This window comes from Protopterus annectens, chromosome 6.part0, assembly GCF_019279795.1.
Source record: "Protopterus annectens isolate FY-2018-M chromosome 6.part0, PAN1.0, whole genome shotgun sequence".
Classification (NCBI taxonomy): domain Eukaryota; kingdom Metazoa; phylum Chordata; order Ceratodontiformes; family Protopteridae; genus Protopterus; species Protopterus annectens.
In genome coordinates, this window is record NC_056737.1 from 814,717,770 (window position 1) to 814,732,830 (window position 15,061).

General features: G+C 36.3%; 1 protein-coding gene across 4 annotated transcripts in view; it reads right to left on the minus strand.

Moving 5' to 3' along the window:
• The window catches only part of SYT16 (synaptotagmin 16), a 1,077,368-nt gene that overhangs the window by 370,043 nt on the left and 692,264 nt on the right, over window positions 1-15,061 (minus strand). The window lies entirely within an intron of this gene.

Here is a 15,061-nt window from a genome sequence, read left to right on the forward strand (position 1 = left end):
TCAGGTCATACTAAAAGGACATAGTCATTTTGCTACATTATTTATTCAGACAGAGATAATGGTGTACAATGTTGCCAATAAACAAGACTATGCACACTTGGTGCCATGACAAATTAATGTTCTACTGCCTCAAACGCTTTATGTCTGGGCTGATAGCGAACTGTAAACTTCACCACTCCAGGCAGGGGTACTTGGCACTGATTTCATAAGTGACCTATATTGCCCAGTCACCACAATGCTATATGCTCTCCTTGCCATCCATAGTAATCACCTGTTTAAACTCAAAACACAATCATCATTAGCACCATTGATTCTTCACCTTGTAAGTGGCTTATTAGGCATTTATCAAAGTATTTACCTGAACTAACCTCAGTCATTAAATGCAGTCACTGAAGGGCTTCTAACGTTTCAGAAAATGGAATGCGGCAACTTTCCTGTAGTACAAATCCTGTTAGAGAATGCTGCATCTTTTTCTGAACATTAGGGTGATACCGCTCCTTAAAGGAGCATCCCCTGATTTAGACAAGGAAAGTCATTCAGATTTCGGAATGTGTCACTTCTTTTAATATCAGCTGATATATGTAGCCTATATATTTGAGAGAATCACTGTTTACCTACTACAAGGCTTTGAAAATCCAGGCCATAATATTAGCATAGTAAAACATGCAAGTGTAATTTTTTAATACAATACAACTTATTAAGGATTTAAGAAAAGTATAATTTAATCTATTCTGTAACAGCTGTACTTTATCTAATTTCATTTACTAGATGTGTCATTCTCTGTGTGACATCATATCTAGGTTACCAAAAGTTGCCAAAATATTCAATAAATATTTATGAAAGACTTTTTTTAAATAATTTCTTATTTTACAGTGTGTACATTGGTGTCTTTGCAGCTCCTTTTATTAGAAATGTTCTTTGCTATCAATAAATGAAACACATTTTCAACAATGCAGTACTTTATGAGGCACAACAAAAATAACATAATAACAGGTGCGGATTTATGTTAATCGCAAATAACTGGAAAAAAAAAATGTACAATACATAACAGCTGTTTTGACACACTGTAATTACTGAACTTTAAAATTAGGTAAAATCCCTGATCGATGACATTTCTGAAATTCAAAATATTTGCTTAGATTAATTGGCTTTTTTTATATGTCAGCAATGCTCATACAACATTTTCTGAACCATATTATCCACACGTGCATACATCTTTTCTTTATTCCTAGCGTAATAGTTTCAGCTATCATAACATACCCACTAGCAATAACAGTTTTTGCATAACCTAACCTATTATTTTACATATAGTTTTGTTGCTGGAAAGACTATAAAAACACCATGGGCCGGATTCATGAATGCCTACACTAAGTATAAAACTAATACACTAAGATCTGTATTCAAGAACATTCCTACCACATTTTTTGTGCTGTCTATTCACACAGAAAGATTACACTACATGTAGACATAGTCCACAAATTGTGGTAACCTTTATGAATCCCCTTTAATATCTAAGGTTGCAAGAAAATCAGTAGGAAAACTAAAATTAGGAGGAAGAAGGTGGGAGTTCTGCTTGTGTTGTCTATTCACTCAGAATGGTGTACACTTTGTGTAGGGATTAATGAATCCGGCCTCGCTGTAAACCCGTGTTATACTGAGAAACTACAAGTAGCAAAAATGTATTTATATAAAGCAGTCATAATCATATCTAGAATTCTGGAAAGGTTGACAACTACACTAACATTATATTCTCTGACTCACCATTTTCACCATGGTCACTAACTGCAAATATTTATTTCCCATTCATACTTAAATGTAAAACGCTAGGCAATAGCTCCTTACAGTATGAAATAGTAAGCATAAGCAGAGTAACGGTGAGTTATACTTCTTGTGTGTACTATAAGTAACCATTGGGTTTGTTATACAAACTGTAAGTAATCCCTAAATAAAAGATGATTTATGTTGATACTGTTACATGTGACACCTAACCATCAATGCAGGAAAAAAATGAAAAAAAAATTGTGGTGTGGAATATACATAAAATTTTCTGTTACAATGTTTTATATTAGGGTTGTCTTCTTTAAAGATGCCCAAAGTAGGACATTTCTGACTGAAATGTAATGTTTTTGCAGGACAATGTATACCCTCACTCAAAAGGAAAGACTTAATTTCAATTCATTATTAAATCAGAAAACCCTTTTTCTAGAATTTTAATAGTTTCTGTTTTTCATCTCCTGATAAGGCATTGGAGACACATCATGGCAGTTTTCTGTAATATTTACATATGGTATTCACTATTTCATTTTTTTCAAGGGATACATTTGTCCACATCAGGACCACTGTTTAAGAAGAAGGACAACATGTAGCTTTATTTATATATGGCAGGTCTTAGTAAAACAGTGCACAAGTTCTTCCTCTTTTTTGGCTATAAGTTCATCTTTTCACAGCAATACAGAACTGGCAGAATGATTATGTTGTCTTTTGTGTTATCTTAATGAAGTATGTTTGTGATTAACATATTTACCTCACAGACACAGGGTACAGGGTTTGAGTCTCACCTTTGAGGGAAATCAGCTAGACTTAAAATGACCCACAACGGCAGCTAGCCTAACACTTAGCAATGAATTATGACCATATCTTGTCACTGCATAATTCTTTGTTTTTTTGGCTATAAATTAATCTCTGTTCTAATTCAAAATTAGTAGACTAGATATAATATCTGTTTATTGAATTTTATGAGATGAGTCCTATCGAAACAAACTGGCAATGTTCATATGTCAAATGTTTGCTCTTCTCATCACAAAATCTCTTAATTACTGACAATATCATGAGGATCACAACCATTATGCAGCAATAGTAATGGTGAAGTTACTTACAGCACTCATGCATAACTCTATTCTCATGTCAGGAAGTAAGATACACAAGTAGATTGTACCTTCATACTATAAGTAACTATTGCCAAACATTAAATATTTGCTCTTTTCATTGTCATGAAGCTAGAGAATAAGAAAGAAAATGGAAAAACATGGTTGGAAATGGGTCTACTTTATTCCTGCGAAAACTGAATTGGTCGAATACAATTCGCGTGACACATAACGAGCGAAACGCAAGTGCGTCTAACGCACTAAACCACGAAAGTGGAAATATCGAATTTGCATAGTTGACCCATCTGTGGAATAGCTCCGTAAGGTAAGTGTGCGATAGTTACGGACCTTAGGGTTAGGGTGCGGGTTAAGTTAAGTGCATAGATAGGTAATGTATGTAAGGTTTAGTGTAGAGTTTTGTTAAGTGTATGTGTGTGGAATATTTAGTTTGTTTGGGTATAGCTCAGTAGGGTAAGTGTGTGGTAGTTACGGACCTTAGGGTTAGGGAGGGGTTAAGGATACTGCATAGATAGTTGCGTTTGTAGGGTTTAGTGTATGGTTAGAAGTAGGGTTTTGGTGCCTTACTTTAGGGTTAGAAGTAGGGTTTTGGTTAGTGTGTGTATGTGTTGTTTTTTACTGTGTTTCGGTAGGTAGTATGTTGCGGGCGGTGGGGTTGGCCAACTATGAGAGATCGAGATTTCGAATTTCGCGGTTTAGTGCATTCAACGTATTCGCATTTCGCTCATTATGGTTTGCGCGAATTGTATTCAACCAATACGGGTTTCGCGGGAATAAAGTAGACCCGTTGGAAACTGTACAGTGTTGATATATACTTGTGACACTACTGTATTATGTGAATGTAGACTTGTAAGATTTCTAACATTATTTTAAAACAAAACAAAATGCCCATACATGTTCAGGTTCAGTCCAATGCATAGTCTAGATTTTCTGAGTTGCTGTATATCAAGCTTTTTTTGCAGTTAATTTCAAATGGTAGACCATTTTTTTCCTGCAAATACTGGACCTGGGACACAAAGAATTTATGTTCTCCTGTGTTAATTACCCAACTTGGGTTGGTCAGTCAGGTGAAAGACAGAAATTCCAGTTCAGAAACATGATAAAGTTTCACTGATGAATACCGCATTAGCAGCTCCTTACCATGTCTCTAAAGTGAATGCTGTACTATAAGTCCTGACTGCACTAGTGTTCTGATAAGATCCTATGCATTGCAAAGATACCCCGTATATACACGTATGTCTGCATGTACACACACACACACACACACACACACACACACACACACACATATGCACACACACACACACAAATTCAGATACCCATGCATGCGTGTGTGGGTGCGCATATGCATACACACACACACACACACACACACACACATATCCTCTCATCCACAAACATGTCCCCACACACACTTTTTCACACTTACCAAAACACTTGCACTCACACTCTGATACAGAAATTCACACAAAAGCATCCCCTTCTTAACTCCCATAGTGCATCTAATAGGTTCATGGTTCATAGGTTCATAGGTAGGTACTTGGCTATCTGCCCGAGGGCATTTATAAGCCTAGCCAGAGTGTGTCGGCTTTTGCCGCCCCATTGATTAATTAACTGAGCCTCTGTCAAGCAGAGCCAATTAAGTGATCCCAGGGGTGTATTTTCTGTTACCCATCCACTCGTCAAGGTTTCTCTTGAAGAGTGTTAGTGAGGGGCTCTGCCTAATATAGTTAGGAATTTTGTTCCAAAGCATGGGGAGTCTCTGTGACAGGAATCTATCCCTCCAGCATGTTCTGTTTATTGTTGTGGTGAGGTTTAGCTCACTAGAGCGCGTGGCTCGCAGTGACTTGGATTTCTTTAGGTGGAGCATGTCCATCAATTCTGAGTTGAACATGGCTTTGTAAGTCAGGCAGAGATCCACCTCTGAGTAAGTGATACGCCACTGAGTACAGCTGAAATTTTTTCAGTTGGGCTGCATAGGACATATGTTTGAGACCAGTAATCCTCTTGGTGAGGTACTTTTGTGATCTTTCCAGCTGTTGGAAGTGTATTGTGAGGTACATCCTAAATGGGGCATTGTACTCTATGATGGGTCTGATGAGTGACGAGTAGAGGGACACTATAACCTCTTTATTTCTAGATGCAAACCCTTTAGTAATTAGATGGGCCACATAGAAGGATTTCCTAACTACTTACTAAATACTGGAATATGATTGTCAAAGGAGAGATTACTATCTGCCTGGGTCCCCAGATCTCTTATTACCTCTTCTGTATTAAGGGGGCTGCCACCTATGTGGTAATTCATGGGTGTTTTGTTTTTCCCATATGGAATGACTATGCATTTTGTGGCATTTAGCTTGAGGCCATAACTTTGACACCAGGTGTCCATCTCAGTAAGGCCTTTTTGCAGGATGTCCGTGTCAGCCGGAGAGTCAATTATGGCTCCCAGTTTGCAGTCATCGGCAAACTTGGTTAGCCATAGTCCTCCTGTGTTTGCCTGTACTACTGAGAAGTATATGCCAAACAGTAGGGGTCCCAGGAACAAGCCTTGCAGGACACCACTTGTGACTGGTTTAGAGTCGGACCTGGAGCCTGCTATTCTTACCGTGTGAGTTCTGCCTGTAAGCCAGTTGGCAACCCATATTGTGATGTGGGGGTTTATGTTCAGGCTGGTGAGATTTTTCTATAATACCCGAGTGAGGAATGGCGTCGAACACCTTGGTGAGGTCAAGGAAGGCTGTGTGAACCACCTTTCCCTCGTCTATGGCCTTAGTGACTGTGTCAAAGAAGTCAACCAGGTTTAGTAGGCATGATCTGCCCTTAACAAAGCCGAACTGGGGCGAGTCAAGTGTTTGGAGGTTCCCAATGTCTTTGTTAATGAGTTCCATGATGATGCGCTCCATAGCCTTGCAGACCAGGCTAGTCAGGCTTATGGGGCGATAGTTACCAGAGTCAGTTGTAGCCCCTCCTTTGTGGAGCAGAATAACCGTTGCTGTGTGCCATTCTATGGGCATGTAGCCTGTGGAGAGGCTGAGGTTGAACAGCATGTTTAGGTGGGGGGGGTTAGTTCATTCTGTAGTTCATGCAAGACGCATCCTAGGACACTATATGGCCCCACTGACACTGTGTTTTTGGCTTCTGAAAGGGCTGTTTTCACCTGTGTGTCTGTGATTTGCGGGACACTACACTTTCCCGGTATTGCTGTGGGCCCTTTTGGAAGTGAGAGGGGGTGAAGTTTGCACTGAATCTATCTGCCAGGATGTTGGCAATATCATTAGGATCAGTATATTTTGTGCTATTTTGCACTAGCTCAGAGCATATCTGCGAGTTGCCACTTAGATTCTTGACATAGCTAAAGAATGCTTTGTGTTTATCTTTTGAATCCTTGGCTATTTTTCTTTTGAAGTTAGCCTTGGATGATTTTATGTGGGACCTTAGTTTCTTACTGATACTGATCAGGGATGTCTTTCCTTCTTGGAATTTGCTTTTTTCTGAACTAGTTCCTCCTTTTATTGTATAACCTGTTTATGGCAGGGGTTCACCAGACTGGTTTCCTTTTCTTAGGGGAGTGAGTCTTGGTTTTGCTAGGGATGGCATGATCCATGCATCCTTGTAGGTGCTCATAGAGTGCATTTGTAAAGGATTCTGCATCTTGGGCAGCATTATCCTTTAGCGTGGGGGCTGTGAGGGGGCTGTGAAACTTACCACCTCTGTCTTAAGTAAGGTGAAGTTTGCTTTAGAAAAGTTTTTCACTGTGGTTTCCTTGGTTGGGGGTGGTGGTGGGGTGTGGACATCCAAAGTGATTAGTTTATGGTCTGATCTAACCAGTGACAGGTTGACCTCTGGTGCGTCTAATGATGTAGATTGGTGCATGCACACACACACACACACACACACACACACACACACACACACACACACACACACACACACGAATACACATTCCTTCCACCTCTTTTATGCTCCTATAGACATTGCATACCCATGTCAATAAATATAAACAGGCTAATACATCCCCACAATTCCACTGCACTTACATGCCCTGCAAGTACTACTTTATCCTTTTCCAGTATGGATCTACATCCCAATTTTTAAGTGCTGTTACATTTTTCTAAGGCACCCTACCCCCCCCCCCCCCCCATCACTAGAATTCTCAGCAGTCAACTGCAAACTAACAGCTTTCTTTCTTTTACTTTTGGATACTTGGCCCCAATGTAAGGTCATTTACTTACTGCGTGAAAATACTGCAGTCTGACTGCAAATAACATCTGGAATCAGTTAGAGAGCTTCATGTATTAATTAGACTCTGAAAGTTAGGGTTCATCTTATAACCATTGGAAAAAGCTAGAAGGATCCATTTAAGAATTATTCTTTGAAAGTTATAGTAGACCTGATTTTGGTCAAAATTGGAAGTATTTCCCTCTAGGTCAATTTGCTGCTGGGTGGGAGAACATTTCTCAATCTACGTTTACAGCTTTCTCCATCACCCTCCCCCTCCCACTTACAGGACAACATTAAGGACTACAGAACCAGCCTATCTTTCTTGTGCTTAAGTGGTATCTGTTTTTAGCCATGGATGTTCTTGTAGAGACTTACTTGATACCCAAAATTCTTTTCTGTTTGAGATGGTTACTTTTGCAGTCCTATTCCCTTGCATCTTACCTCACTACCTCATGATGCCTTGCTCCATTTCTCATTGGTTTTGGAGGAATCTAGTAGAATCCCCCCCTACTTTGCATCACTTCTCACTGCCCTCCCTTCATTTTCTGCCATCATTCCCATCCATCCTAACATCATCACTTTTAGACGTTAACCACATCCATACAGATATCTGGTCATGGAATGGTCACTCTGATGACCTATCAATCACATATTTAAATATCTAAACCTTCTAACCACTCCCACCAGCACTTCCCTTCCCACATCCTTTACATTGCTAGTCCTACTCCTCGCATACCCCCTATAATTTACTTTCTCCATAATTCCTTTATTTTAAGCATTCAATACAAACTCTGTCTTCTGTACACTTCACAGATTTAATACCTCAATAACTGCAAAATGTCCAAGAGGTACTCCTCCTACTTCTCTTAGTATTACTTTTTGTCATTACTATTTATTTTATTTTTTTATTTTTTATTTTACATTTGTTGACCGGGATAGTCCGACTGGATGCATGTCCATTTTCAGCGGAGGCCCGGGGAGAAAAGCTCCAAGGGTAAGCAGATACAGCATTACATAATACCAGCATTACATATTACAGACTATTTACACAGATTACATAAGTAAGCAAGTTAAACAAGTTCCACAGGTTAAAGTTAGTCCTGAGCACAAGTCAGGATTAAATTAAATTACACAGTAAACTGTTTAACAGATTTTTACACATTCGAGTTAGCCAGGCTTGATACATTGACATAGCCAGTTAAGTGACAAATGTTTGAGTCTAGTTTTAAATTGACCTAAGGTGGAAAGTAAGGTAATATCAGCTGGAAAAGAGTTCCAGGATCTACTTACAGAGTTTGCAAAGAGAGAATCACCGGCTGTGTTATTAATTTTGCTAGTCTGAATTAGTAGTTTGTTACTACATCCATCTTCTACCTCTCCCCCCCTGAAGAACTCAACATCAATTATTAATATCTGTTCCATTTTCTCACTTACTATTTGCAGCTTGTTCCTCTGCTACTTGTTTAAGCAAACTTCACATACCTCATTCTTACATATTAATAAAGATCCACTCACCTCCCAATTTCTGTAAAATTTCCCCTCTTCAACTGACCTAATAACATTCATTTCAGCCTTTTGCCTGTGTAAAAAATCGAAGTAAATAGTTTGGTGGTTGATTTAAATACTAAAACAAAAAACAGAAAACCACAGAAAAGAAATGAATAACGTTAATGAAACACTCACACTGTTGCTTTTGTCACACCAAATTAAATGAAAACATCATGCCTAAGTAAAATATACTACCTTATTCAGTCTCCCCTACACTTCTTGTACCTCTCCTCTAACCCAAGGTTGAAATTAAACACCCTTTATTTTTCTTCCTTCAAGCATTAACTTCTCCCCATCAGTGAGAATGGAAGGTTTTAACTGCCTTTTCTTTCTCACCCTAACCTCATATACCACCTCCTTAAGAGTTTTTATGGGATTACAGACACACACGGTTCTTCTTCTTTCCAGTCTTCACATCCCGGAATCCCCACATCCCCACATCTTTGTGAAGCCTTTGGTGAGATTAGAACATATCTTTCTTACCGTATAATGTTAAGTTACTGTCTTTTTGGTGTGAGACACTATATTTTATCTGTGCTGAACAATAAGAAGAAATTCCTACTAGATGGATCCACTTCAGAAGTCCATCTGAAAACTGGTAATTATAACTCTAAAAGATTTATAACAATGACAATCGCACTGCAAAAGGGATAATAAGACACAACATGACAGCAGAGACTCTGGCTGTGCTGCTGAGAACCTCTATCAGGTACCTCTGTTGATCTGGTAATAAAAGGGTCAGACAGGACAGGGAGGAAAAGTATAACAGTGGCCAAAACTGCTCTACATGCTCAGTAGATATGTAGGTTTCACAGCTGTAATACATCTGTACCTCTGTGGAGGCCAGGTGTCTTAGAAAGTAAAACTTGCAAGAGTGCAGAGGGCAATCTCTGTTCCATTCAAGCATAGTTGTCATTAGAAGGCAGACCTAGCTGACCAGTTAAGTCCATGGGATATACATTGTCATTATGGGTAGGACAAGCAGATGAAGTCCCTTGCTACACAATATTATGTACTTATTTACTTTTATTGACCACATTAGTCACAGGCTTGAAATAAGATTGTACTTGTACAGAAAGGTTGGCATTTGGTCAGAACACTAGAAAAAGTCCAGAAAATAGAAAAATATATATTTCTGAGGCAAATATGGACAAACTGAATGATTTTTTTAGAGAAAAAATATCTACTAAATAAAAGGAAAATAGAGATTCATTAAATACATTGTGAAACAAATAGATGCAATGAGAAGAAGCACTTATGTTTAAGTTGAAATATGTGAGTGAAGGAATGGATTACACAGGGAGACAATCTCAGGGATTCAAAAAGAACCCCAGTACTCATAAGGGCTGAGATAAAAAAGACCCTTTTTCCTCTCCCTGTAGATTCCTGATTCCAAGACACATTACCTATAATGAGGAAGAACCACCTTAATGGCTAATTTGCTTGTCTCTGACTTGCTGTTAATTATATCAAGTGCAGAGCAGCACTTTCAGTAATTCATACTTTCGACCATAGCATTGTGTTGGCACAGTCACCACCTCATTCACTCTCAAACACACATACAGTAAAATACACACAGACACATACACACACACACACACACACACACACACACACACACACACACACACACACACACGCGCGCAACACATGCACATGCACTACAATCCAGCGTATGTAATCATAACATTGTTGCACTTGCTGCTGTTGTATTATATATCCTGCATCACTGTAACATATTTCTTGTAAATTTTAATGTTGTTGCATTTGCTGTTGTATTATATATCCTGTATCATTGTAACATATTTCTTGTAAATCTTAATGTTGTTGCATTTGCTGCTGCTGCATTATATATCCTGTATCATTGTAACATATTTCTTGTAAATCTTAATGTTGTTGCACTTGCTGCTGTTGTATTATATATCCTATATCATTGTAACATATTTCTTGTAAATCTTAATGTTGCATTTGCTGCTGCATTATATATCCTGTATCATTGTAACATATTTCTTGTAAATCTTAATGTTGTTGCACTTGCTGCTGTTGTATTATATATCCTATATCATTGTAACATATTTCTTGTAAATCTTAATGTTGTTGCATTTGCTGCTGTATTATATATCCTGTACCACTGTAACATATTTCTTGTAAATCTTAATGTTGTTGCATTTGCTGCTATTGTATTATATATCCTGTATCACTGTAACATATTTCTTGTAAATCTTAATGTTGTTGCATTTGCTGCTGTTGTATTATATATCCTGTATCATTGTAACATATTTCTTGTAAATCTTAATGTTGTTGCACTTGCTGCTGTTGTATTATATATCCTGTATCATTGTAACATATTTCTTGTAAATCGTAATGCTGTTGCACTTGCTGCTGTTGTATTATATATCCTGTATCATTGTAACATATTTCTTGTAAATCTTAATGTTGCTGCACTTGCTGCTGTTGTATTATATATCCTGTATCACTGTAACATATTTCTTGTAAATCTTAATGTTGTTGCATTTGATGCTGTTGTATTATATATCCTGTATCATTGTAACATATTTCTTGTAAATCTTAATGTTGTTGCATTTGCTGCTGTTGTATTATATATCCTGTATCATTGTAACATATTTCTTGTAAATCTTAATGTTGTTGCACTTGCTGCTGTTGTATTATATATCCTGTATCATTGTAACATATTTCTTGTAAATCTTAATGTTGTTGCACTTGCTGCTGTTGTATTATATATCCTGTATCATTGTAACATATTTCTTGTAAATCTTAATGTTGCTGCACTTGCTGCTGTTGTATTATATATCCTGTATCACTGTAACATATTTCTTGTAAATCTTAATGTTGTTGCACTTGCTGCTGTATTATATATCCTGTATCATTGTAACATATTTCTTGTAAATCTTAATGTTGTTGCATTTGCTGCTGTATTATATATCCTGTATCACTGTAACATATTTCTTGTAAATCTTAATGTTGTTGCATTTGCTGCTGTTGTATTATATATCCTGTATCATTGTAACATATTTCTTGTAAATCTTAATGTTGTTGCATTTGCTGCTGTTGTATTATATATCCTGTATCATTGTAACATATTTCTTGTAAATCTTAATGTTGTTGCACTTGCTGCTGTTGTATTATATATCCTGTATCACTGTAACATATTTCGTGTAAATCTTAATGTTGTTGCATTTGCTGCTGTATTATATATCATGTATCACTGTAACATATTTCTTGTAAATCTTAATGTTGTTGCACTTGCTGCTGTTGTATTATATATCCTGTATCACTGTAACATATTTCTTGTAAATCTTAATGTTGTTGCATTTGCTGCTGTTGTATTATATATCCTGTATCATTGTAACATATTTCTTGTAAATCTTAATGTTGTTGCATTTGCTGCTGTTGTATTATATATCCTGTATCATTGTAACATATTTCTTGTAAATCTTAATGTTGTTGCATTTGCTGCTGTTGTATTATATATCCTGTATCATTGTAACATATTTCTTGTAAATCTTAATGTTGTTGCACTTGCTGCTGTTGTATTATATATCCTGTATCACTGTAACATATTTTTTGTAAATCTTAATGTTGTTGCACTTGTTGCTGCTGTATTATATATCCTGTATCACTGTAACATATTTCTTGTAAATCTTAATGTTGCATTTGCTGCTGTTGTATTATATATCCTGTATCATTGTAACATATTTCTTGTAAATCTTAATGTTGTTGCACTTGCTGCTGTTGTATTATATATCCTGTATCATTGTAACATATTTCTTGTAAATCTTAATGTTGTTGCACTTGCTGCTGTTGTATTATATATCATGTATCATTGTAACATATTTCTTGTAAATCTTAATGTTGTTGCATTTGCTGCTGTATTATATATCCTGTATCACTGTAACATATTTCTTGTAAATCTTAATGTTGTTGCATTTGCTGCTGTATTATATATCCTGTATCACTGTAACATATTTCTTGTAAATCTTAATGTTGCATTTGCTGCTGTTGTATTATATATCCTGTATCATTGTAACATATTTCTTGTAAATCGTAATGTTGTACTTGCTGCTGTTGTATTATATATCCTGTATCATTGTAACATATTTCTTGTAAATCTTAATGTTGTTGCACTTGCTGCTGTTGTATTATATATCCTGTATCATTGTAACATATTTCTTGTAAATCTTAATGTTGTTGCACTTGCTGCTGTTGTATTATATATCCTGTATCATTGTAACTTATTTCTTGTAAATCTTAATGTTGTTGCACTTGCTGCTGTTGTATTATATATCCTGTATCATTGTAACATATTTCTTGTAAATCTTAATGTTGTTGCATTTGCTGCTGTGTTATATATCCTGTATCACTGTAACATATTTCTTGTAAATCTTAATGTTGCATTTGCTGCTGTTGTATTATATATCCTGTATCATTGTAACATATTTCTTGTAAATCGTAATGCTGTTGCACTTGCTGCTGTTGTATTATATATCCTGTATCATTGTAACATATTTCTTGTAAATCTTAATGTTGCTGCACTTGCTGCTGTTGTATTATATATCCTGTATCATTGTAACATATTTCTTGTAAATCTTAATGTTGTTGCATTTGCTGCTGTATTATATATCCTGTATCATTGTAACATATTTCTTGTAAATCTTAATGTTGTTGCACTTGCTGCTGTTGTATTATATATCATGTATCATTGTAACATATTTCTTGTAAATCTTAATGTTGTTGCACTTGCTGCTGCTGTATTATATATCCTGTATCAATGTAACATATTTCTTATAAATATTAATGTTGTTGTATTTGCTGCTGTTGTATTATAAATCCTGTATCATTGTAACATATTTCTTGTAAATCTTAATGTTGCTGCACTTGCTGCTGTTGTATTATATATCCTATATCATTGTAACATATTTCTTGTAAATCTTAATGCTGTTGCATTTGCTGCTGTATTATATATCCTGTATCACTGTAACGTATTTCTTGTAAATCTTAATGTTGTTGCACTTGCTGCTGTTGTATTATATATCCTGTATCATTGTAGCATATTTCTTGTAAATCTTAATGTTGTTGCACTTGCTGCTGTTGTATTATATATCCTGTATCATTGTAACATATTTCTTGTAAATCGTAATGTTGTACTTGCTGCTGTTGTATTATATATCCTGTATCACTGTAACATATTTCTTGTAAATCTTAATGTTGTACTTGCTGCTGTTGTATTATATAGCCTGCATCACTGTAACATATTTTTTGTAAATCTTAATGTTGTTGCACTTGCTGCTGTTGTATTATATATCATGTATCATTGTAACATATTTCTTGTAAATCTTAATGTTGTTGCACTTGCTGCTGTTGTATTATATATCCTGTATCATTGTAATATATTTCTTGTAAATCTTAATGTTGTTGCACTTGCTGCTGTTGTATTATATAGCCTGTATCATTGTAACATATTTCTTGTCTATGTGTGTTAAACATGGAGCTTTTCTCCTCTGGCCTCCACTGAAAATGGGTTCTTCTGGCCCAGTGGACTACTCCAGTAATCAAATGCAATAAATAAATACATAAATACATACATGTCCAGGAATTGAGGTAATGTCTCCAAGCATTTTTTTCATTTTCATCACTGTCATTATAAATCACTTGTCTTTACAGTCAGTTAATAATGCTGGGCATTACACTGTATGCTAGATCTGTCAGTCTATTAACTTTTTAAGTGAGTCCTGTTAGTAGTTTAAGTAATCATCTTGATATCATCTAGTGCAACTCCAAGCTTTTTATTGAAGCATCCCCTAGTGTCCCTCGAGACTCATGGACTGTTACAAACACTGGATCATCACAGGCATTAGAGCTTCATGCATCTTGCTGTGTAAAAAAATTCTAGCAGATTAGTCACTTCAGTGGTTTATTAATCTTGTTCGTTTTTTTAAAGACTTACAGGTTACAGTTTCCTTGATGACTAGTGATGATGGAGAGTACTAGTGATCTTGGTGGGAAGTGGGAAGGTGTAGGGTTTGAACCTTTTGCCTTTAAGGCACACTGCTTAGAGTTTTCCCCAATCAAAATCATTTTTTAATAAATGCCTTTACAGCACACTATGAAGAGTCTCCATAGTGTTCATTGTTTCCCTAACCCAAATCTTATCTTTTTTTAATAAGTGCCTTTGCGGCACATTTTGAAGAGTCTCCACATCCACGGTGATGCCATGTCTTTTGTAAGTGCTAGTAAGGTATGTTGTTTAATGTAATCCCCTGTGGCTAGTATCCTTCCCAACCCTAGGTGCCATTCATGTATGACTTTAAAGAGTTATCCTTGGTGTCTGGTGTTCCACTCAGTTCATGTCTTGTCTAACTGCTGTTATGGCACAGTAATGAAGAGTTATC